This window comes from Leptosomus discolor, chromosome 1 (assembly GCF_034619465.1).
Source record: "Leptosomus discolor isolate bLepDis1 chromosome 1, bLepDis1.hap2, whole genome shotgun sequence".
Taxonomy (NCBI): Eukaryota; Metazoa; Chordata; class Aves; order Leptosomiformes; family Leptosomidae; genus Leptosomus; species Leptosomus discolor.
The window spans coordinates 7,381,991-7,406,854 of record NC_141391.1 but is presented as its reverse complement, the minus strand read 5'-3'; the positions used below and the strand labels follow the sequence as shown (position 1 = coordinate 7,406,854).

Below are 24,864 nucleotides of genomic sequence, written 5' to 3'. Positions count from 1 at the left end.
TGAAGCCCTGGACACTGAGCTTGGCATGACATTAATGCTGGACAGTTTTATGGAGCAGCCCCAGAAGAGCTGGGCAGAGGACTGCACCTTGTGATGCAGGAATGACCTCTGCAAAAGCTCAGGCCTTAGGGGAGGAAGAGGGCAATGGTGGTCCTGACATTCCAGGGCTCCCTCCATGGTTGCCCAACAATGGGCAAATCCATGCCTGAGGTGATGGCATTTAGCTCCATCTGCACAAAGCTCTTTGCTTGACTTTCCATGCACTCAGCCTGCTGCCAGTGCAAAGCCTGGAGCTCTGCCACATCGGAAGGAGGAGACCATTACACTGTGAAAATCATTTTCATATCTCCAGAGGACAGCATTTCCCATGCTGCAAGGGAGAACATTAGTTGTATCTATTCCATTCATTATTTCAAAAAACGTAAAAATGAAAGAAGCTTAATACCCAGAATCCCTTTTTTTTACAACTACTGCTATTTTAAATACCCAATATAAGCCATTTTATTTACTTGAGGGTTAAATGTTGACATCAAAACAATTTAAAAAATGCATAAAATACTTTTATTTGAAATATGTTACTGTTAGAAAAAAACCCTCATCTAAAAATAATGTAACTAGTCAGAAACATCAAAAAACAGTGATGAAAAGGAAACAGCATTTACTGATATTTTGCTTCATGCTTTCATTGTCTTTTCTTGCAGACATGATGAGTAGAAATTCTCCTTTAAAAGGAAAACAAAGATTCTTAAATCATCATACATTTCCATTAGCTGGGGTAATCAGAAAAAAAAAAAAAAAAAAAACCCAACAGAAAATAATTCAAGATCTTCACAAAAGGTACAAAAGCTGTCATTGCTATGGGACAAGAGGGGAAAGATCCAGATTCAAAGCAGCATATTAAGGAATATGGCAAAAGGGACCTCTTTGGGCTTGATGTATTAATATATTCATCATAATTAAACAAAAGAACTTGTTTTTTTGAATGTTGTAAATCAAGTGAGCCCTAATCAAACAGCTGCTTTATTAGCTCAAAACACATTGAAGAGAGACAGAAGGTGTATAGTTGGTGTCAAATGCTGCTGGCATTCTGTCACACTTATAAGTCTTAATTTACATATACGCACCTACTTGCACTTTATAGGTGCGAAGGTCAATTATTGCAAGCATAATTAACATGTTACTGCCAAAAGCTGTTAAGCTACTTAGGCAAAATGAAGACTTGAATAACAGAGCATGATAAGTAGATGCGATATTAAAGGATGAGTAATAAAATTCAAGATCTGAAAAACTTGGCTCATTAGAATTTTGTCGGTTCCAAGAAAAAATAATTTGACTTAATAAAATCAGAAGTAATAGAAATGACTGCATTCTGTAGCATAACTGGGAAAAAAAGTGTGTGAAACGCATGCAAATTAGCATGAAAGAAGCCTGAAGAAAATGTTCCACAAAGTAGAGCAACTGATGTACATCTGCCTGTGAACAGCAAGAAAAGGGGTGGGGGGACTTTTAGGGCCAGCTTTTCAGTACCTGCAAGGAGGTAACCAAGAAGACAGAGCCAAACTCTTTATTCATGCTCAGTGGGAGAATAGACAACAGTCACAAATTGAATCAGGGGAGGTTCTATCTGGGCATAAGAAAAAAAAAATTATTATGCAGATAATGAAGAACTCAGTCCTTGGGGGTTTTCAGGTTGTGACTGCATAACCCTGAGCAACCTGCTTGGATTTCAGTGTTGACCCTGCTTTGGATAGCAGGTTGGGACAGAGGCCTCACAAGATTCCTTCCAGTTCAGCAGTTCTGTGACACATACAGTGATGCTGAAAAATAAAAACCACTCTGAAATTTCAGCATTGAAAAAAAGTATATGTGTACTGCATGCCTGTCTTGAAAATGGAAGCACTAGCAGTATTTATAGTCACAACCTCTAAAACACTTCTGAGAAATGGTAAATAAGCTCTGTGCCTGAAAGAAGAAATAAAAACCAAAGGCCTATATCTGAAAGGCTGATCGAGGAGTGGGCGTTTAGGCAAATTAATTCCCATATATTCATAATACAACCATATCATTTTTATTGACTTTAAAAAAAAACATAACAGCCACTAAAATCTTATAGAGCAAGAGAAAACATGAAGCTAATGAATAGTAAGTGATTAAATATGCATTTTATTTTTTAAAGAAATGAAGTGAAGCTGAATTTAGATCTTGATAGCTTTCCAACTCAAAGCCTATTCACAAATTAAAAATTAAATTATCCATAAAATCTTGTTTCTCCAACTTCGGAAGAATATTTAAACATCTTTCACATGTTAAGTAACCTCTTCCTGGCACATGGCTCAGCTATTTTGGGCAACAGATGTTCCTGTGCTGGCAAATAAGGAAGACCAGTTTTGTCACAAGCATGAAATTATCGTTTGAGGTGTCAGAAGTACAGAGTGATGTCACGAAAAATAGAGGGTATTGCTCACAAGCCATGGAAATCAATGAATCACTACAGTTTGGTGTTTTCAGAACGCAAACCAAAATGGAGTAAGTCTTGATGAATCAAGTGGAGAGATGGCTATTCTGGACAGCATCATTCAGTTATTACCAGTCACTGTTTTAACTCTAATGTCACCTGGACTATTAGAACAGAAAAAGTGAAGATGCCTCATTGTCCCTGGCAGTTCTGAGAAAAAGGACAAAATATATATTTTATATACCGGGCATTTAAAACCCTTTATAGAGTATTCTGAGAGTTAAGAACGCTATTAGTTACAACAGTGATTGTACATCTTAATGTAGTTCACACACAATGTTTTGAGCACTATAATCCATTCTACTGAAAGACTTGATAGTCATGAATAAGATATGTATTTTCTTTCCAAATATCACTTTTTCAAGTAAGCAGAAGAAACTTTGTACACCTTCTGGTCAAAAAAAAAGATTATCTGAGCAACTGAACTGGTCCATGATTTTAATAGAGAAGTATGATTAATGATAATTAAGTGTCAGCCTTTCAAATGGGAAAAAAAAAAAAAAACCACTTTGACCTCTAAATCTACATTAATACTGTTAAATTTATATGGATAGTTATAACCTTTAAAAAAATCCATATATATACACTTTCCAGCTAAACGGAAAGTTTCTTATATATTCTTATATTAAGCAACTAATAAAATATTTTCATATTGATTTTAAATTCTATGGTATTATGGCTGCAGCCATAAGGTTAAACTGTCAGGAATTTCATAGTAGAATATAAAAAACTACAGAGCAACCATGTGAAGGATCATAAGAAGTATATTGTTATATGTGGTCTTTCTTTGGACATTTAGAAAAAGCCCATCGACAGAAACCAGAGATTTTCAGTTTAACAGAAATTAAAGAAAAATTTTGCTAAGTGCTTGCCCTAGATTTTGTGGGAAACAGGTCTCGCTAAACCTGATTTCATCCTCTGCTGAGCATACTGCTTTGGCTGACAAAGATAACTGTCAAATCTAAAATATTCAGGCTTCTGAAAGGCCTTTACAGGAGAACCACATAGAAAATTAGCATTATTAAATAGCATTAAAGCATAGATTTTACAGACAAAGAACTGGCTAGACAATAAATATAAAAAGTAGTCAACAGTGGAGTAACATGATTTGAATGAAAATGTCTCTAATGTAGATTTGTAGCGAGAGCAGCAAGTCGTGCACTACTGAACCATTTCATTAAATGGATTGAAATACATAAAAGTGCTTCTGATTAAAATTTTGGATGACATAAGGATTGGTGCAGTTGAGAATACTGAGGGCAGAGCTGTAGAGGTCTATTCCCCCAAGAGGGATGGGATTCACAAGACCAAATAAAACTGCTACTTTGTGGATATCACCTCGCTGTAAGAGCCACCTAATTTTATAGTCAAAGGAGAGAAATAGGCACTTTCAAATGTTTATGACTGTTGAGATTAGTAACACCCTAAAAGTGCTTATTTCTCTCCAGTGATGCTAAAGAAAATATAGGCTGACTCATGACATTGTAAATATTTGAAATTAGTTGAAATTACTCTTATTATTTTTATTTTTTTTTTAGTACAAATAATTTATATATTTAGGAATTAAGAAAATAGGTAAAGTCTACAGAAAGAGGTGTTGAATACTGGAAAACAGGGACTCTGGAAAGAATTGAGTTTTTTTGGTGGATTTGCAAAGAAACGCCTACCAGGCTGATGAAACATGAAAATGATGAAAAATTGCACATGAGCCAGCAATGTGTGCTTGCAACCCGGAAAGCCAATCGTATCCTGGGCTGCATCAAAAGAAATGCTGCCAGCAGGTCGAGGGAGGGGATTTTCCCCATCTAGTCCGCTCTGGTGAGACCCCACCTGGAATATAGTGACTAGCTCCGGGGCCCCCAGCATAAGGAAGATATGGACCTATTGGAGCGGGTCCAGAGGAGGGCCACAAGGATGATCAGGGGGCTGAAGCACCTCCCCTGTGAGGCCAGGCTGAGAGAGTTGGGGCTGTTCAGCCTGGAGAAGACTCTGGGGAGACCTTACTGCATCCTTTCAGTGCTTAAAGGGGGACTATAAGAAACACGGAGAGTGACTTTTTACTAGGGCCTGTAGTGACAGGACAAGGTGCATTGCTTTTAACTGAAAGAGGGTGGGTTTAGATTGGATGTCAGGAAGAAATTTTTTATGAGAGTGGTGAGACACTGGACCAGGTTTCCTAGAGAAGCTGTAGCTGCCCCCTCCCTGGCAGTGTTTGAGAACAGGTTAGATGGGGCTTTGAGCAACATGATCTAGTGGAAGGTGCCCTGCCCCTGGCAGGGGGGTTGGACTACATGATCTTTAAAAGTCCCTTGCAACCCAACCTATTCTATGATTACATGTTTATTTTGGAAAAAATGGAACATAATCCCCAGATAGACTTTTGAAGAGCAATAGATCCAGTTAGTAGCAAACGGCAGCACAGAAGCAATTTTATTTCTCCATATTGCCCCATAACTGATGCAGGGATAATGCACAAAATTAAAGTGTCTGAATTTTGATAAGGATATTGTGAAACAAGACCCAAAGAAAGAGAAGAAAGAAATTACTCAAAGAATGGGGAAAATTTTTCTTTCAGTAAAAGGCTAAAAAGCTCAAGCTGTTTAACTTTCCGTCCGATGACTGAGAAGTGATTTGAATGCAGTGTTTAATATAGTAGAAAAAGCCATAACAAGAATCACCGACTGTAAACTGTTGCCAGACAGCTTTACACTAGAAACGTGGCATACGCTAATAGCAGGGAAAGCAGCCTTCAGAACAAACTGCCCAAGGAAGTGATGGCTTCTCTGTTACCTGATACCTTTCAAGACTGAAGGTCTTGCAGGGAGATACATGTCTTTGGAATACAAATGTTCTTTAATTCAGTGTAAGTTGCTGGCTTAAGGAAAATCTAATGGCTAAATCTAATGGCTCTTCAAGAAGCCTGCTCTTATAGCTTCTCCCGGCCTTAAGCTCCCCAAGTACTGCTTCCTGTGGATTAATGAGTGGAGAATAAAGATCAGGCAAGTACATGTGTACTGCCTGTGTTTCACTTCTGCAACATTACCTAGTGGCACCAAATCCCTGAATTTACGTGTGATCAATTTCTTTCCAAAATTGTTTAAACAGGCTCTCTGATGAACTGGTGCTTTAGCAGCTCACACCAAAGTATGAAGAGACCAAAAGCAGAAAAATCCTTCAGTAAAGAGTTTCGGTGGATGTACAAGAAGTGTTAGGTTACTGGATCATGTACACTAACGCAAAGGAGCACCTGCAACAGCGACAAGTAGGGAAACTGCTGAATTTTCGTCTGAGAAGACTTGTTAGATTTCCGACCAGGAAGATTTGCGTGAACAGCCATAGAGATACAGAAGGGGATGATCACAATTCAGTAGGTAGAAGTCTTTCCCCCCACCAATAGTACTGCACTGGTACTTGATATGGTGTTAAGGACAGCATCATAACTCAGGACACTGTCATTGCTGAAAAGAAATGAAAAGCATTTTCTCAAAGATTATGAGTTTTAACCCCAGTGTCCTGGATAATACTGATTTAAAATTTAAATTTTTTCAGTTGATTTTCCTGGCAGTTTCACTTATTTTCACTTCTTATTATGAGTTACATGCACTGTTCAAATAGCTGATTGATTCTTTCTCAGATAGCAGTCAGATGCACTTCAGTGCCTGGAAAAGTTTTCTGTATATACTTATGTCGTTCTAAGTTCTTATGATGATGGCATCACCCGTTGGTGTGCATTAACTCACAGAGACGGAGGGAGATTTAGATTATATTGTGTGCTAGGAGATAGCCAGGCAAAAAAAACGTGTGATTTAAATTAATTGTTATTAAAATTGTTCATTTTAATAGAAATGACAACAAAAGTTAATGCTTAAGATTAATCATGTTCTTGCCTATCTTTCTATGTTAATTCTTTTCTGTTGTGCGTCCACTACAGAGATTGGTTAATGGCACTCCTGAAATTTTCATACAAAGAGTTTCTTTATTTTGTGGATGTTGGAAAGGAAAGTCTGCAAAGACAGGAGACTGAGAATAAACACTGAGTTTATGGCTTTCCAATCTGTGCTTCCAAAGATAAGCCATTTCTGTAGAAAGACTCGACACCCCTTCCCCTGGCTGATGCCGCTACCCACTCTGTTACTGGAATCACATATTCCTCTGCACTGAGTGCCTAATACATTCATTAAGAGGAGAGCAACCAGTTTCTTCCTTTATAGTTTATCAGGTCTCATTAAGAAGAGTTTTTCTTTCCACTGATTCTCACTGATTTCACTCCTTCAAACTGCTTGCAGATAAATTTGTTCTTCTTAGGCTGGTATAAAAAATGTGTTGGTTCATAGCATCAAACCTCAGAATTCACATGTGAAATATTTATGGTTTATGCATACAATCCTTGCTGTTGTAGGATCTGAAGATGCTACTGATAACAGGCAATACCCTTTACAAGTAATATTTGCTGCTATTAAATAAAATTTAATGGCCTTAATAAAAGGCCATTAAATCAGAAATCAGCAAACAGAGATTGAAAGCTTGTTTAAGACAAAAGACAAATTAAGTTTATGAACTAAGAAATGGTTCCAATGAAGAGAATAGTATAGCAATAGGGCTAAGAACAAAGGACATTATAATATCTTTTCTAAGGAAAAAAAGAAAGCGAGCAAAAAAAAGGACTGTGAGGAATACAAATCAGGAAAAGCATGAAATAAAAGGAGGTGATTATAGAAAATGCGCTATACCATCTGGGTAATGTTTGACATCAGCAAAAGCAAACAAGAATCTGAAGGAATACATGTTCCAAATTATAATTATACATAATATATCATGGGTGGTATAATGAAGACTACTGTATTTAAGGTGGTTTCTAATTTCCACGCTATTCCGCACTTTTCCAGTTACTTGTAACATTTTATTTCTTTTTGGCAGCATCACAGTCCTTCTCTCTGCCTAGTACATTAAGAATGTTCCTCTCATTAGTATCTCCTGAAAGTGTTTCACACAGATGAAAGATCATTTCAGAAATACTGTGGGAATACAGAGGTCATACCAAATGAGAAGAAATTTTGCCCAATTCCACAAATATTGTCAAGGTATTGGACTCAATATTTTGATTTCGTTTGCCCCACAGAATAATTATATATAAAATACGGTAAAATATCACAGAGTTTATGAATGACCACAGCTGTTTCTCAGTATTATATGCCTGAGACAGCCATGCTATAATAGTAGTCCCAGTTTTTCTTGCAGCAGCACTGAAAGGAGGATCCAATATAGCATCCTGAGGTGACCAATGGCCTAGACAGGCTGAATACTGGATGGAGGTTCCTGTTAGAAAATTCCATGTTTATGAATATGAGCTGAAAAGTGTAATCACCTTTTCCCCATGCCTTGGAATAGAGAACCATATGGAGTTTTTGATATATTACATAAATTGATCTAGCTACTAGACGGTGAAGCTGTATCATTAATTTAATCTAGAATCCTCAGTAAGATGAATATTAAATAATTTTTCTTCACCAGTTCACCCAATATGTACAACAGCAGTAAATTAGATATATTTTAATTGACTTTTTCTTTGGTGAATTACTAGTCTGTCTTTTTTATGAACTTACTCACTATGATCAGACAGCAATCACAAAATAAAGTGACGTGTTCTAAGCTTCTTCCCAGGGTTAAAAAGAAATAGTTAAGTCTGGATGAGATTTTGTAGTTGATCAAAATCTCACTCAAAGGACAGAATGACACAAAGAGCAAGAAAAAATTTCCAATTAGCTGCTCATAAGACACTGCTGAGATGCTTTGATATCTTCCGAATGTAAAGGCTAAGATTAATATTGCTCTTTGAACATTTTAATGGATATTAACACGTCTATTCAATGACAAATTTGGACACCATCACACCCCACTCCCTTTATTTTATAGTATATGCAGAGGTGTCAAAGAATATAGGAATATGAGAATATACTGGTAAAAGAACACTCAATCTCCTGGGCATCTGGACAGCTATAACAATGTAAAAATTAAGTGTTACGTAGCTGACAACAAACTTGGAAATATCAGGATTTAGGCAGAAGGATAGCAATTGCCTGAGTAAGCAGGAAAGGGATTAGTAAAATTTTTTCACAAGTTTTAGTCATAAGTCTGTCATAATCAATGTCCGTGGTTATTTTAATTATGATATTTGAAACTAAACAAATGCAACAATACCCAAATGCAATTAAATGAGAAAGAGTTTGCTCTCAAGAGAAATAACGAGATGGGCAACCATACTTAATCTGAGAAGACACTTTCATCAAAAGCTCAAGTGTGAATTTATCAGGAAGATGAAAACCGCAACTGTTGTCCATGGGTGGAGCAGTGGAAAAAATTAAATACTGTGCATCTGAATGAAAATGTAACGTGTTTAATAAAGTATTGATTAGAATTTCCAATAGAATAGAATTTCCATTTACTGAAAATATTTTAGTGTATGGGATATGGGTATTTGATACGCATGCATTTCAAATTATTAGACCAATTTTCATTAGCAGTCCCTCTATCAGAATGCTTTTCAGTGCTAGAAATGGTTTACTCTGATTCATTTTCTGCGTCAGTGTATAATTTGATGTCAGAATTAGCACTCATTTTTTTTAACCTCTTTCCTTTTGCAATATGCTTTCACTCAGGTTTGCTTGATCCCCTTAGCAGAGTGAAATATATATTTTGTTTACTGAGCTCAACTTTGGCAATACTGAAATAACTGAGGGATCTGTTGTGCTCCAGCTAATGGAATGAGATACACTAGCAGTCAAGGAAAAGCTGTGGAGAGTCAATTTGTCCCGGTTAGTGGTGGGAGAGGGGGACAGGCTTCCTTAGCTCAGTGCCAGTGCCAACCTATTACAAAGCTGTGCTGTAGTGGCGTTGGCCCTCCTCTTTGGCTCTGGTACAGTCACACGGTTCCCTCTAGGAGAAGCCTGAGATATTTAACGCTGTACTATTTTCTGAATAGTCTTTTTAAAGATAAATAAAATATTATTTCTAAAGTCTAATAAGCAAGTGTGTACAGAAATAGAGGTGTAGGATTCTTGAACACTGAAGTCAGTGCAGTTCTCTACTGACTTTGTGGAACAACCAAAGTCAGCGTATTAACACAAGATGAAAACAAATGACCAGACTAGAATTAGCCACCAATTGGCAGTCCTTAATCTCTTTCTACATAGTGCAGTATGAAAATCTTAAGCTTTGTGACAGCAACAACTAATTTTAAGTGAACAGTTCACAGCTAAACTAGCAAAGCTGCAGTATTCAGCAACACTCCACTGAACCTAGTTTAGTACACCTTGTAAAATTTGTGCTTATTCCACAGAGCTATTTATAATTCCTTCACATTAAATACCCAAGGACCCATAAAAATATTGCTTTTAATCCGTGGGACCTTCCTACACCTAAAAATACATTTGTCACCTGGTAAATCTGGATTTAAAGCCAAAGGTTCATAAAATTAATTGGATTAAAACTGAATTCCCTTTTAAGAGAATGAGATACCACTTGTCCAAAGCCTTAGACTCTACTTTTCATCAAAATGGATTGCAAGAGAATTGAGACACAGTCTTCACAATGTCTCTCCTACAAACAGGTTTACGTATTTCATCAGTCATTGTCACCCTTTATTCCCTGGAGACATATGATTTGACATTCCTGGTACCCCAGCATCCACAGAGGCTGTAGGCACTTAAAAGCTTAAATTACAGCATAATGAGTAACTCCCTCTTAATTTTTCCTCTTCACATTTCTCACTATGGCAAGAAAAGCATCTGCATTCCCTTCCTTGGAAAAAAAAAATAATTAAGAAATACAAAATCACAAAGATGAACAATAGAAAATCCATGTCTTCTTTATGAAGTTGGCCCATTTTTTTCCAAGTTACTTCTGACTCTCTCTCCTCTGAATTATGTACTCTGTTGGGCCATTAGATCTACAAACTGCCTAGGCATGTTAAGCATATACAGTACCGTGCATGTTTATGGTACTGAGCCACAATGCACTGACAGTTTGTGTACACGCAATGTCATTTTGTGCTCAGCAATTCACAAAAATCCTGAAAAGAAAACATTTCACAATGATTAGGACTGTTGGTCAACAGCCATGTTTAGCTAAGCATCTTTCAAGCATCATTCTCTTCCACCTGGAAACGGAATGTGAGCTTCCTTTAGTCTAAGACTGGCAGCTGAAGTAATCTAGACCATCACATCTTTATCCATCATCTCCATTTCCATTTAACTCTTCATTTGATTTCAAATTCTCAGGTCTGTAAATGAAGTGCTTACAGTAGTAGGAAATTTCTGTAACACAAGCTTGTAATGAGGATGTATGGCAAACTCAAGACAAATGTTTCAGGAATTAAGATTAGATGATTTACATTAGTTAGATTCTAATAGCATCAAGCCTTTAATCGCTCAGTTTGCCAGCTTCAAATGCACAAAACTGGTTATTGGATAAAGTTCAGGTCACAGTGTCATAGTTTACAAAACAGATACTTTTGCTTCTTTTATTTTTTTAACAGAAATTTCATCAGTAAAAGGCTCTGGATTATTCTGCATTATTTCTGCATTCATCAGATAACTGTCTCAAGTAAAGACAGTAGAAGACTGAGCCCCAAATTTGCCCTCTCCCAGCAGAGTAAATATGCTGAACAAAGCAACTCCTTTACCACTATAAGGTTATATACTGATTTGTCTTATACAGCCAGTCTCTAGGTACTCAATAGAAAGTGACAGCCTAACTTAGGAGTGTCTCCAAACTATGCTCTGCAAGCCTGTGAGAATGCATATTTCTCTCCACTCCTAAGAACTCTGGCCTGACTTTCACTTGGAAAGTCACATGCACCTGAATTTAAAACTGAAAAAAAGCGGGGGGGGAGGGGGGGGGGGAGGTGTAAAAAAATACACAGCTGATCAAATTATTCTGATCAAATAATTTATCTGGTTTGTAAATATATTATACAGCTATAAACCCATTGTTTTTAATAATATTTCAGCTCATTCAATCACAATAAATGCAAGAAATTCTGGCATTATTTATGTGACACGTCTTAATTCCGTGCAAATGCTGGTAGGACAGTGTAATATGGAACACTATTCCAAAGCTGTGTTTTAAATATTTCCTACACAAACCAAATGCTAAATGATAGGGCTTTCTGTTATTCTGTCCTAGAATTGCCTTTAAAAAGTTAAAACATATTTATATGCAGCAGTCTAAGAATATATTGCGACAGCCTGTTTCCTTACATTGGCATAGCCTGTGCACTAAGACCAGTCCCCCTGGAAAAAAAAAAAAAAAGTTGATGTCAAGGTCATGAGTTCTCATGTACTTTTAAAACCAGGAATTAGATCAGTTTTGAGTTTCTTAATCCACTATTACCGAAGAACCACAGACAGTTGCTTGGATAATGAATTCTTTGGGTTATTTAACCAGAATATGAGATGCCTGGTCATGTTTATAGTTAGAAGGCAATCCGGTTTATGAGATCTGAAAATTCATAAAACAGCAGAAACAGTAAAAATGTCCTTTAAATCGATTTTTCTGCAACAGTTACTCTGCATGAATCTATTGAGCCTCCACTTATAAAGACTACTTTTTTATCCTAAGTAATTCATTATTTGAGAAAACATCAAACAATTTAAAAAACCCAATAAGGTTAGTTACTTCATATGAAGACAGATCTGTGCAAAAGACAAGTTACACAAGACACACAACTCTAGGGCATAGAAAATTTCTGTTTGCCTATTTATTTGGTTTGCATGGCAAGGTTTTGGTAGCAGGGGGCCTACAGGGGTGGCTTCCATGAGAAGTTGCCAGAAGCTTCCCCTGTGTCCTATAAAGCCGATGCCAGCCGGCTCCAAGATGGACTTGCCACTGGCCACAGTTGAGCCCACCAGCGATGATGGTAGCACCTCTGGGATAACGGATTTAAGAAGGGGGAAAAGTTGCTGCAAAACCACAACTGCAGCCAGAGAGAGGAGTGAGAACGTGTGAGAGAAACAACTCTGCAGACACCAAGGTCAGTGAAGAAGGAGGGGGAGGAGGTGCTCCAGGCAACAGAGCAGAGAGTCCCCTGCAGCCCGTGGTGAAGACCACGGTGAGGCAGGCTGTGCCCCTGCAGCCCATGGAAGTTAACGGTGGAGCAGGCACCTGCCTATACCCTGTGGAGGACCCCACATCGGAGCAGGTGGATGCCCAAAGGAGGCTGTGACCCTGTGGGAAGTCCGTGCTAGAGCAGGCTCCTGGCAGGACCTGTGGGCCCATGGAGAGAGGAGCCCAGGCTGGAGCAGGTTTGCTGGCAGGACTTGTGACCCCATGGGAGACAAATGCTGGAACAGTCTGTTCCTGAAGGACTGCACCCCATGGAAGGGACCCACGCTGGAGCAGTTTGTGAAGAACTGCAGCCCGTGGGAGGGTCCCCACACTGGAGCAGGGGAAGAGAGTGAGTCCTCCTCCCCTTGAGGAGGAAGGATTGGCAGAGGCAACGTGTGATGAACTGACCACAATCCCCATTCCCCATCCCCCTGCGCCACTCAGGGGAGGAGGTAGAGAAATCGGGAGTGAAGTTGAGTGTAGGAAGAAGAGAGGGGTGGGGGGAATGTGTCTTAAGATTTAGGTTTTGTATCTCATTATCCTACTCTGAATTGATTGGTAATAAATTAAATTAATTTTACCCAAGTTGAGTCTGTTTTGCCTCTGACAGTAATTGCTGGGTGATGTCTCCCTGTCCTTATCTCAACCCATGAACCTGTCGTTATAGTTTCTCTCCCCTGTCCAGCTGAGGAGGGGAGCGATAGAGCAGCTTTGGTGGGCACCTGGCATCCAGTCAGGGTCAACCTACCACAGCTATTAACCTAAACATTAAGCCAGGATAAAAAATATATACTTTGCTGCAGTTCATGTGGCCTCTTTGTGCCATAGCACCCAACTAATTTCCAGGACTAAAATAGCGGTGTGTTTATGTACAATAGCTCAATACAACTTAAGTTTTAATTTCACAGTCTGTTTAATATCAACTAATTCTGAAGTTATGGTTCCCAAATACCACCACAATTGCACAGATACTGTAAGATTTTGTACACAGTTGCCGTGTAAAGTCCTGTTTCTTCAGATAACCTGATGGATAATATAGATAGATAATATAATAATACATAACTAGGTAACATAATACTAGACTTTTCAGAACTGTGTCTTATGTGAATTTGTTGGTGTCACCTGCTCTAAGACAGTAACAGAACTCAGTCCACCTCTTTCTCTAGAGGTTTTTCCATGTTAAAGAATAAAAGCTACTCTGTGGATTTAGATGTGGTTTAATCTTCACCTTGCTGCAGATTATTGTTGCATTTCTGTGAAAAACAAACAACACAAAACTAAGAAAGCAAGATGAAAGGAATTTTAAGCAGTTAAACATCATATATCCTCTACTCAGCAAACAGCAGACTCTTATTCCATAGGCAATTTATTAACACTTTTTTCTTCTTTCCTTCTATCGATTCACATATCTTTTTCACATTGTTCAGATTCACTCTTCCCCATACAGTGCCTCTCACTTGTCTTTCTCTCATTTGTTGTCAATCTCTCCTTGTCTTCTGCCCCAATATACCCACTGTCACTCTCTCTCTCATCCCAAGTCATCCTCTTTAATCAACATATATACAGACCTGGGAAAAAAACTTAGCAGTGCTATTAGAAAGCTAACCTAAGAAGAGAGGTTTCAGTCTCTGAGATCAATTACTTATTCAAAAGTTACCTCTCTCCCATCACCTAAAAAAGGCAAGTGCTGACATTCACAGTACAAATTTGGAATTTGCTCAGCAATTACCTGATTTAAACTCCTGAATTACTAGGAAGAAGTGCAGCAAATAGTAAACCCTCAGAAGATTTATTAAAAAGTAAAAATATCTTGACTAGGAACTCAAGAAGTCATCTGGTCGTTCCAAAAGTCATAGGAAGGGTTTTATACTCTGTAAACATAGGTAAAATTTCTACGTGCTGATACCAGACTCCCAATTACAGTTCTTCTTTCATTCTGTTACACTAGGGAAGAGCAAGTAAGATTTAGGCATTTATTATAGATCTGGCTTTTTTCCCCATTACTGCTTGAAGTTTTCTTGTGAAAGCCCTGTTAATTCATCTGCAGAAGAACTGAAAAATAATTATTGCCAGAAGTATGAGAACTTAGAAAATGCATGGCTAGCACACTTTCAGGCTGTGCACTACCTCTCAGCCTAGGGAGCACAATCTGCATCCATCACAGTGGAAAGAACTTCTTTCCCCCATAAGGTTGTGTTGCAGAGGTAAAAATGTTGTTAAAAAATTCTCGATAATGGGCAGGGAAGTTTTATCCCTTTTGTCCCAAAGCACCTAGTACACTAAGATCACGCGAAAATGTCCTTTTGGCCACTTCCAGCATGTACTTTTTGACCCCTTCTGTAAGTGAACACTTACTCTTTTTGCATGTGTTATAAGAGCTCAGAGCTTTCCAAAGAGAATAAAACTCGATTTTGTGCAAGTTCAGTTTCCCACCAGGTTCCCAGGAATGGCACTTGAAATCTGACAGCGAAATACCCCACAAAGCTACTCCTTTATCATCTTTCTTGGGAGTAATAATTAATTAAAAATTATCAGTAGTTGATGCTTTCTTAATACATTTTTGTGCCTTCTCTATCCTACTTCACTTATTTTTATTTCTTCCTCTACTTAATTCAGAAACTATACAGGAAAGAGTCTGTCTTTTCATTCTGTTTTCTTGTGGCACTATTGCCTTATACTCTAGTTCTCAGTTTTCACAAGAGCTATAAACATAATAGGGAAAAAATCTCTGAAAGTAGGAGTCGATTTTGCATACTTTGTTAGCAGTGATTAATGAAAAGCTCCTTAACTGTTTGAAAAAATAGAATTATTTTTTTTTCCAAGTTCTGGCTTAGATCTTAAGATTTCGCAAAAGGATGCATTTACCTGAATTGTAAATGTAGATTATATTACAAAAGATACGTTACCAGAGTTTATTCCAATTCCTGTAGTTAATTGCCTAAATAATATTGGAAAGTTGCACTATCAGTGACATCACTATGACAGAAAAAGTTCATAGTGTGGCTTGGCCAACGGGGACTTGGCAAGATCAGGTGAACAAAAGGAAAAAACAAAGCAAAATGGCCAAATACTTCAAAGTTACAAGGAAAAAAAAAAACAGCTTAGCACTGTAGGAGTGGAAATGAAACAGAAGAAAGGAAAAGCTGAACTAAACATTAAGTGACAGAGGTGTGGCTAGGAAGCAGGGGTTGGGATTTTTAAATTTGGATACCCGAAACATTTAGTTCTTAGTCTATAATTTCACTCTTCAAAATCAATCCCTAATTAATTTCAGCGAAAGTCACAGAATCATAGAATTATAGAACTACAATTTGGACTGGAAGTGACCTGTGCCATGTAGTCCATCTCCTTCTCAAAGTAGAACTAACTTCACAGTTAAAGTACCTGGCTCAGGGCCTATATTATTTTAGAAATTATTTCAGGCCCTTATTATTTTAGAAAACTTCAAAGGGAGCTTTGAAAATTTGGGATCCAGAAGTTCTGTGGAGTTTAAGATCAAGGACAATTTAAGCTAAGAAAAGGACAATTCTTTTGATAGAACTTCTAAGCAAAATGGAAGAATCTGGTCATTGGAAATTTAGTTCAATGAGCTGAACTGCATATTTCTAAAGGGATAGAGGTCTTCAGAGGTTACTAGAAAGGGCAGAAACCCTTTGAATATAGGACAGAAGTAAAGAATGAGCAGTATTTTTCTTGCATCTGTATTTTTCTTGCATCTATAGGGTTGTAAATACGTAACTGGGAGTTTTATCTGTCAAAACAAAACCTGCAATTTTCACATACCTATGGCTGAAGTGAGATATAACTGATCTTAGATAAGTAGAATACATTACAATTATTTGTGTGTGTGGGAAGTTCGAAGCCAACTCATTCAACGATAATTAAAACCTTTAGCACTACTGAAGGCTTACATAGTAAAGAAGCTACACATATTCTATCTCTCAACAATATACTCTGCCTTGTAGATAACCAGCCTATAGCAAAAGTATAATTTTTTTAATTCTCCAGGTTTTCTTTGTTTGATTTAGACCATCGAGCAACTTTTTTATTTTTATTAAATAGGGCTGGAATAAAGAGCATGTTTAGCTCACATTCAGGATGCTGAAGATGGAAAGGTATCTTAATTGTCTGTGCTTTACGGGATACAATCGCTTCTTGATGTCTAAAATTTCTACAGGCTTTAGCTACAGATTAAACTAAACTCAGTCATTCGTTATTTGTAAAATGCAATCAGTAACAGGGTTTTTTTGTAAGCAAGAACAGTCCTATTTTCCAAACAAAGTAGAAGTGCTGCTTTTCTGTTATTGAGAGTTGGACGCAAAAGGCATTGTAGAAAATAGTTTCCCATGGTAAAAGTTGAGGCAAGGAAGTTAATCAGTCTGCTCTTTGTTTTAACTTTATTTTTGTTCTCTAAAATTCTCCAAATTGTCTACTAATTCATATATCTCTTTCCAGTGCTTCACTGAATAAAGGGTCTGAATAAAAATATGTTTTAAAGTAAGAGGCCAACATCAAGAAAAAATTAAAACCAAACATTTTCCTTTCAGAGACATGGTCACTTATGGAGTGTTCTACACTTCTCTGTTGCACCAAGAAAGAAAAAAGTACAATTGGATATGAGTTTCCATGAAACACAACTCTGTACTGTAAAGATATAATTTTATCATGATCACTTTTACCCTGGAAAATAGTTTTTCAATAACATATGGAAAGAATTCCACTTGTAGCTGTAAATCTATAAACAGTTTATATGAACAATCAGCAGGCTTTGGGCTATCTACAGAAAGAGCATGTATTTCCAATAAAATTAAAGACACTGTTTATCTAGCTCATAATTCACAGCATTCTATGTGCTTTTCTGAATTGTTGAAGATCTGCAAGTATGAAGCAAAGAGAAAAATTATTTCAATCCTTTAGTTGGAGATTGAATAAATTAGAAAATTAAGTGGAACAGTTTACTGAGGCAGCAGGCATCAATGTAAAGTAAAGGCACATAGGACTACACTTTAAGATACAACATACTTCTTTTTCAGGAAGATTTTTCCATTGCAGTAACTGTTTTACCTTAAGCTACAAGTTGAATTATGACTAATTTCTGAATTTACGCTCAGAGCTAAAAGAATTACATCAGTTATTCCCAAAGGTCAGGGATATCCCAAATTTCTAACTTTAATAAATAACATTTTTAAGTATTTAATGAGGATGTTTTCTCCAGAAGCAATCAAAGCACTTAGGTTTCTTAAGGAAAATTATCCTTAGCTGCAAAATTTCAAAAAGTTCTGAAAAGGCAGTGAATTCAGATTATGACTTCAGGCTTCTGAAGTTTGCAGAAGCTGAGTTTCTCAGCTGCTTACTGCTGTGTAATGATGACTTCCTGCAATAATTTAAAGATTGTGCAGTAACTTGCAAGATTACAAAGATTGCTGCGCTTTTGATTCTTTAGCCTCAGAAGCTCTGGGTCACTCTTTCAGAGTTGGGCAGCACTTGTAGCTCTCATGATAGCCAGCTGCTTATCTAACCTAAGCCTACTTTATACCTAAGTAATCAAGAAATCCTACATGTTTCAAGTAAGCTAAGTGAGCTTTAGCCCCATCTAGAGTAAACTGATATAAAAAAATATAAATAAAAATTTAAAAATATTATGTCTGTCATGAGAGGAAAAGAAACCTCTCAAGGAAATTAAGACCAGTTCGATATTATAACTTGATCAGATGAGCTTCTCTATGTAAGAATGGGAATATAGAGGGTCTATAATTGAAGTCTGGTAACTCTTAAGTTTTACTGGCTGGGGATGAGAAATAAATTTCCTCTTCCTTAAAATGGGCTGACTTCTTTACACTAATGTAAGCCACCTTTCATCCAAGTTACCATATACATCTCATTGTTTCCGTGAGGCCGATGGTACAGTGACCACAGGACACATGAACAGACATTGTCTCCTCCGGGAGGAAATATGGAGTATATTCAGGAGTGCAGTGAGGTTAGGATTTACTTCAGAAAGTAGGGTTAGCGGATGGTCAGGACCACATGTTTGCTATGGGAATTTAAGCTGGCACAAATATTCAGCGCTTTTGGCTTGCTTTCTCAAGAATGCCGAAGTGCCTTCAGCAACTGCACAGCCGTGCAGGTACCTTTTGGAGACCTCAAAATTGACGGGGTTTTGTACAGAAGGGACTATGAGACTGAGGCCATCATCACCTCAGAAAACAGTTATACGTGAGCTACCAACTTCAATGGCAAATCTTTACCTAATGTGATTTAAAATAGCCCCCTAGTTTTTAGTTCATATAATGGAAATGTCAACTGACCCAGCACCACAGAGTACAATTATAATTAACAGGAGACTTTTCTGAAAAATGTCTGTGGTGCCTTGGGGAACAATGTAGGTCACAGCATCAATTAAAAGCAGAACAACCTCTTCATTGCCTCTGTAACATTTAACGCCAAACCATTTTGTTGCTGTAAATTAAACAACCCATGCTGCATTACCTCACAAGAGGGAAAAAATCAAGAACAACTAGTTTCAGAACTCGTTTCAAGCTCCAGCACCACTTTACTCCATATAACATGGGCAAGCAATACAGAATACTGATCATACCACTATTTTCCTCAGCTTTGTTGATCAAAGCTACTATCTGTATATTGAGTTTTCTTTTACATTATCTGGATATAAATATTAGACCTCTGCAGGAAAGCATGTGAGAGTTGCTTAACTGAGGATTAAAAACAGCAGTTACCTTTGCTGCTGATTGCAAAGGAGATGTAAGATTATTTAAGATTCTAAAGTTCAGTTTTGGTAACTGCAAGCTCTAGTGAACACTCTTCTATGCAGGAAAGTGGAATATAGAATTATATCACTTGAGATAAAATGGGTCTGCAGAGGCCACTACAGACCTACTTAATAACTTTTCTAATATTATAAGAAATGTCAGTGATGACTGTTAATAGAGATCACCCAACAACGGAAGGACTTTCATACTGAAAGAATTGCTGACAATTAGTATCCCTTTTTAACATCAATATATTCCTATTTCTTAACAACAAAGACAATGTTTAGTAGTATTCAAGCCAGAAGAAAGATCTCAAACATTGTCTACCTCTGTGAGTGTTGGTTCATCTAGAAATAGTGGGCAATGTCTTGGATATTTAAATCATTTAAAGTTTTATTATTTGCTTGAATGTGAGGGGAAGCAAATTCTTCTGCTCAGCTTGTGAGGTTGGAAGGTCAACTACATAGTGGTGATAAGCTGGACTGCCTGAGCAATATCTGATAAAGTCCACAAGAGAGACCACAAGCGAACATCAACTGACACGGTAAGGAAAGCGTAAATAAATTTATAAAGTGTACCTCCAACTCTTCTACTACTCATGAGTAATCATAAATAATTAAAAGGTACTGCAAGCAAAATTAGACCTCCTGACACCCATGCAGTATTTTCAACACAAAAATTCTTCGCAGAGTAGTTCATAATTCTATAGGGGTATATAGGCAAGAGCAAAGACTCATTTCTGAAAACTTAGCAGGGGAAAAAGCTAAAAAATCTATGTTAGTTAATAAATATGTCCCTGAGTACACAAAGGAAGTGGATCTGTACATCAGAGAAATTCCAATTTTTATACAATCAGTTTTTGAAACTCAAACTCTGCCTATCTTCTCTACTGCATTTTTCACGTTTCAGTAAGGAGTACAGGAGATCAGTTCCCTTTTCCCTGTTAAAAAATTAAGATTATGCAAAGAATGTTAACTTCTAATTAGCCCTGTATCGACCGCTATAACATCTTGGTGTCAGTATTAAGGACTGGTATTCCACTGTTGAAGGCTTTCAGCAAATCTAGAAAAAAAAAAAAAAAAATGAAGTGGCCAAACTCCAGAGTTTCCAATCTGAGTGTAAAATGAGAGAAACAGACATAAACCATTGCTCAAGAGTTCTCATGAGGATTTGACCAAAGTCTTAGACCCCTTATTACCTAGCCATTGAATTTTTTTAGATGTTATAACAAAGAGAGACTTTGCTGGTGAATTGAACAAAAAGCATGAAAATGTTTTTTTTGGAAGACTTCACAATCGAACAATGGACCCTTCCATCGTTGGCTAACTGGAGAGTCACATTCTCCCAGTGAATGATACAGGGTAAGTAGGATGGGAATAAGCAAAGGTACTTTATTTTAGATAAAAGTCAAAGTAGGGAACTAGAAAATAAATGCTATAATGGGATGTAGTGGGGGGACAAAACAAAGCTAATTTTAATTATACCTTCTCTAGGGGTCGATCAGTGCATATATAGACTTGTAAACTTAGGGGGTCTCAGTTTCTTCTTACTTCTAAATGTTCTAGAAAGTTATTTTATGAGAATATATAGTTCCCTGCTCTGACAATATGTGTAACAGTTGTACAATAATGAATTTGTTGTATGTAAAACAGACAGAAAAAGTCTGAGGACTTTTCAGGCAGTATGATGCTTCTCAAAGCAGTTTTCAAAAGAAAGGAAAATGTTATCTCTGTTTTACAGATAGGAAAACAAAGACAAAGAGAATGAAGAAAACTGCCCAAGAATGCTCAAGAGACCAGTTGTGAAGCCAGGAATTGAAACAACATATCTTAAGTCTAGAATTTCATTTTAAAAATCACCTGAGCTTCAACTAGTTATACAAAACATCACTGAGATGTAGATGTCAGAGTCACATAGCACTGAAACAACATCAAACCCTCTCAACCAAACCTTGCTGTTTTAATCAAAATTTAGCTACTCCAGATTACAAATCAATGAAGGAAAATTAATTTAGAAATCAATAATCTTGGTAAGATTCAAACTTCATCCTCCACATGTGCAGGCCAGGAGATGGCTGAACTGAGTTTCTTATATGATCTGGTGTATTATGTATTAACAAAAAAAAAAAAAAAAGAAAAGAAAAAAAAGACCTGTCTCCAAGAAAATCATCACGAAGTGAACCTAAGGACCTCATAATATATTGTGACTTTTTTTCCCCTGGGATATTAATAACAGAAGTGTGGATGACAAAGAATACAGATGTCACTATCTTTTGTGAGAAGCCTCTTCAGATAAGTGGCCAATAGCAAAATTTCAAAAGGTAGCTGGATGCAGCGTGCCTCCCAGCTTCTACATAGTCTGACTGATTCATGGTTCCATTAAACGGCAAGCTGCAAATCTCAGGGCAAGGAAAAGGTAAAATGAGAAAAGCAGTTCTACCCTCCACTCATCCATGGGAAGGAAGTAAAAAGGAAGTAAATGCTCTCATTAGAGCAAGTAATACAGCTCCACATTTCTTCGTTTGCACTGGGCTGGGGAAGAAGGTGATAAACTGCATTAGTCGTATGAGTTAAATCTCCCTCAACTATATCATCTAATCCCATATTCCTGTGTTGAAGAAGTTTTTGCTGACTCTGATGGAGCAAAGAACAGGCACATAAAAGATTCCGGGTTTAAGGCAGAAAGTATCATTAGAGCACTGGGGTTAGCCTAATATACTGCAGCGCCTAACACTGATGACAATAACTTGTCTTAAACTGAAGTGTGTGTATCTATTTCAGAAAAGCATCTAATCTGGAAAACATAACAAGATAGAGATCTACCACCTCCCTTGATAGTTTGTCCTATATTCTCACTGCTAGAAATGCCTGCCCAGCATTTATCTGCTTTCAGCCTAGTACATATTCTGATTTTCTCTGCTCCTCTGAAGAATCCTCTTATTCCCAGTCTCCTCACATTAATATACTGTGATTAAGTCATGTGTCTCTCTGGAAGAAATTTTCTCCTTTCTAGTCTCTTTTCTCTCTATATATGTTTAATATATTTAAAAATTATAGACTCCAAAACTCAGCACAGCATTTACACAACCTCACTGTTGCACTTACAAATAAAACCACCTCCTTATTCTTAAATTTTAGGCTTTTTTTTTTTAAGATTCAAAGTTCGTTGTAGCCACACTGAGTTGTCTATTCTTTCCTCTGGAACACTCTTAGTGTCACTTATTTCCACCGTAGGGGTCCTCTCTGTGTATGGATGGCTGACATTGCTTCCTTTGGGTTGTGCAATACTTCCCTTCTAGGTAATAACAATTTTTTTGGGGTGGCCTCTGTTTACCAGGCTAAACTGTAACTGGGAGGCTCTGTCTGACTACTGTGTCCTCTTTTTTCCTATTTTCTCAATCTTTGCATCGTCTGCAAATTTTACCGTCCAAGAATTCATGCTGCTTTCTGAGGCATTTGTGAAAATGTTGAAATATGTCGTCCACATCCAAATCTAAATTGTAGAAAACTATCCCTCAATATTTCTGTGTAAGGGTCATTTCTCATTGACTAGTACTTTGAGACAGTCCTTAAAGAATATTATTTTGATAAAATATACTGTTATTTATTTATACTAAATACAATGTAAAATTAAATCAAATGCCTTACAAAGGCCTGAACAATGCCTAGGACCAATCAACAAGCAAATTCACCTTCTGAAATGAAGTTTATCTAACATAATTGCTTTGCTTTAAAACTTTGCTTACTATCACTAATTTATTCCTACCATTAATTTATTCTCATGATTTCTTTCTTAGCTAAATCCTCATTAATCTTCCCAACATTTTTTTTTCAGGGATGACATATAGCTAACCTGCTCTGCAGCATTATTTGAAAAAAAAAAAAAAAAATTAAAAATATAGCATGACAGTCACACTCCATCTCTCTAGAACTGAAAAAAAAATTCCAATAGATCTCTTTAGCCTCCTTTGTCAAGGCTTTTAGGTGAAAGTTATCAAGTAATGAGCCTTCTGCTTTACTTATTTTATCACTGGCAGATGTTGTTTAACATGCTTATAAAGATTCATTGCTGTTTACATAGTAGGGACACTGGATCTCCTACCACCATATGGGCTTGTTAAGGAGCAAACAGCACTTCCCTCCTACTGTGTGCCACTCAGTATTGAAGAGGTATCAGAATTTTTGTTCATCTTCGCAGGAATAAATGACATGATTAATTAAACAGTGATTGATTAGCTTCATTTCTTCTTCTTTTTGATCTTACAAAAAAAGCAACAAAAATTCGTTATGTACATCCAAAATAAATGAAGAAATAAGCTTCATTAAACCTTTCTCAAAATCTTAGAGGAGGCAGAAACTGAGTGCTTGTCCATATACTTGCCACCGAATTCATCCTGAGTTGCCACCTTAAGCACCACGTATTTTTTGCCCTTGTATTTATGAAAATTACCTAGACATCCTAAGCCATTATAAATTGATCTCCAGCTGGCAGAGAGCTGTGCAAGGGTCACTCAGAATTGTCATCTGCCCTATTTATCCGAGTGTCTTGTTAACTCTGAAATCAAAGGATAGTAATTTGGACATTAACAATATATCACTTTAGACTACTTTTACCAGAAATATCCCATTAGTGTGCATTATCCTGATATCTTAAACTGCTTTCTTTTCCTCCTGAGATTGCAAAGGACTCAGCTGGCAAACAACCAAAATATCAAGCTTCTCACACATCTATTATCATTATGGCAGGAGGTCATACCATGAAAACTGAGAACACAAATGCAGCATGAACTAAACTGAGTATTTTGATAACAGAAATTTATGGAGGTTAGTATCCTGGTGCAATAGAGTCACTGGCATTTTTGTTTGATTTGGAGGTTTTTTGTACTATTAGTTTCAATGACAACTCCTCTATCAAAAAAGCTCTTTGATAAAAACAAAAAAAAGACAATAAACAACTTCAATAACGGTCTCGTCTGTCAGGTTCTTCAGGTCCATGATAGCACCACTATTCAACATAAATATACTTGGTCTTGTTGTCCTATATCACAAGTTGGTCCCGCCTTGTTACATCTCAGAGACTGATTGTATCTCTGCAAGGCCAACAGACAATAAGAAGAAATTTCAAAAAGATAAATGTGAAATTTTCCTGACCACATGAGACATCTAAAGTCTAGACATTTACATCTAAGTTATTTGACCATAAAAATGTGTAGACAATGGAGAGAGACAATTGTTTTCAGGAAACAATCCACCTCTATCTAAAGGAGACATCCAAAACAGGTTAGAAGAATTACATTCAGGAAGAGGCTCTCCACCAACTACCATGGCAGTATCGTTGACTTTCTCAAATGTCAAAAGTCATCTGAGGCCAAATTTTTTTCCTGATAGCACCAAATTGTTTTCAGTTTGATTGGTATGTAGCTGAGGCTTCTTGTATGCCACAGCATCTTGGCAATTATTGAAGTTTTATGCAAAT

At 37.1% G+C, this 24,864-nt stretch overlaps 1 protein-coding gene across 5 annotated transcripts in view; it reads right to left on the bottom strand.

Moving 5' to 3' along the window:
• The window catches only part of DLG2 (discs large MAGUK scaffold protein 2), a 1,022,965-nt gene that overhangs the window by 609,515 nt on the left and 388,586 nt on the right, over window positions 1-24,864 (bottom strand). The gene's annotated exons all lie outside the window — the stretch shown is intronic.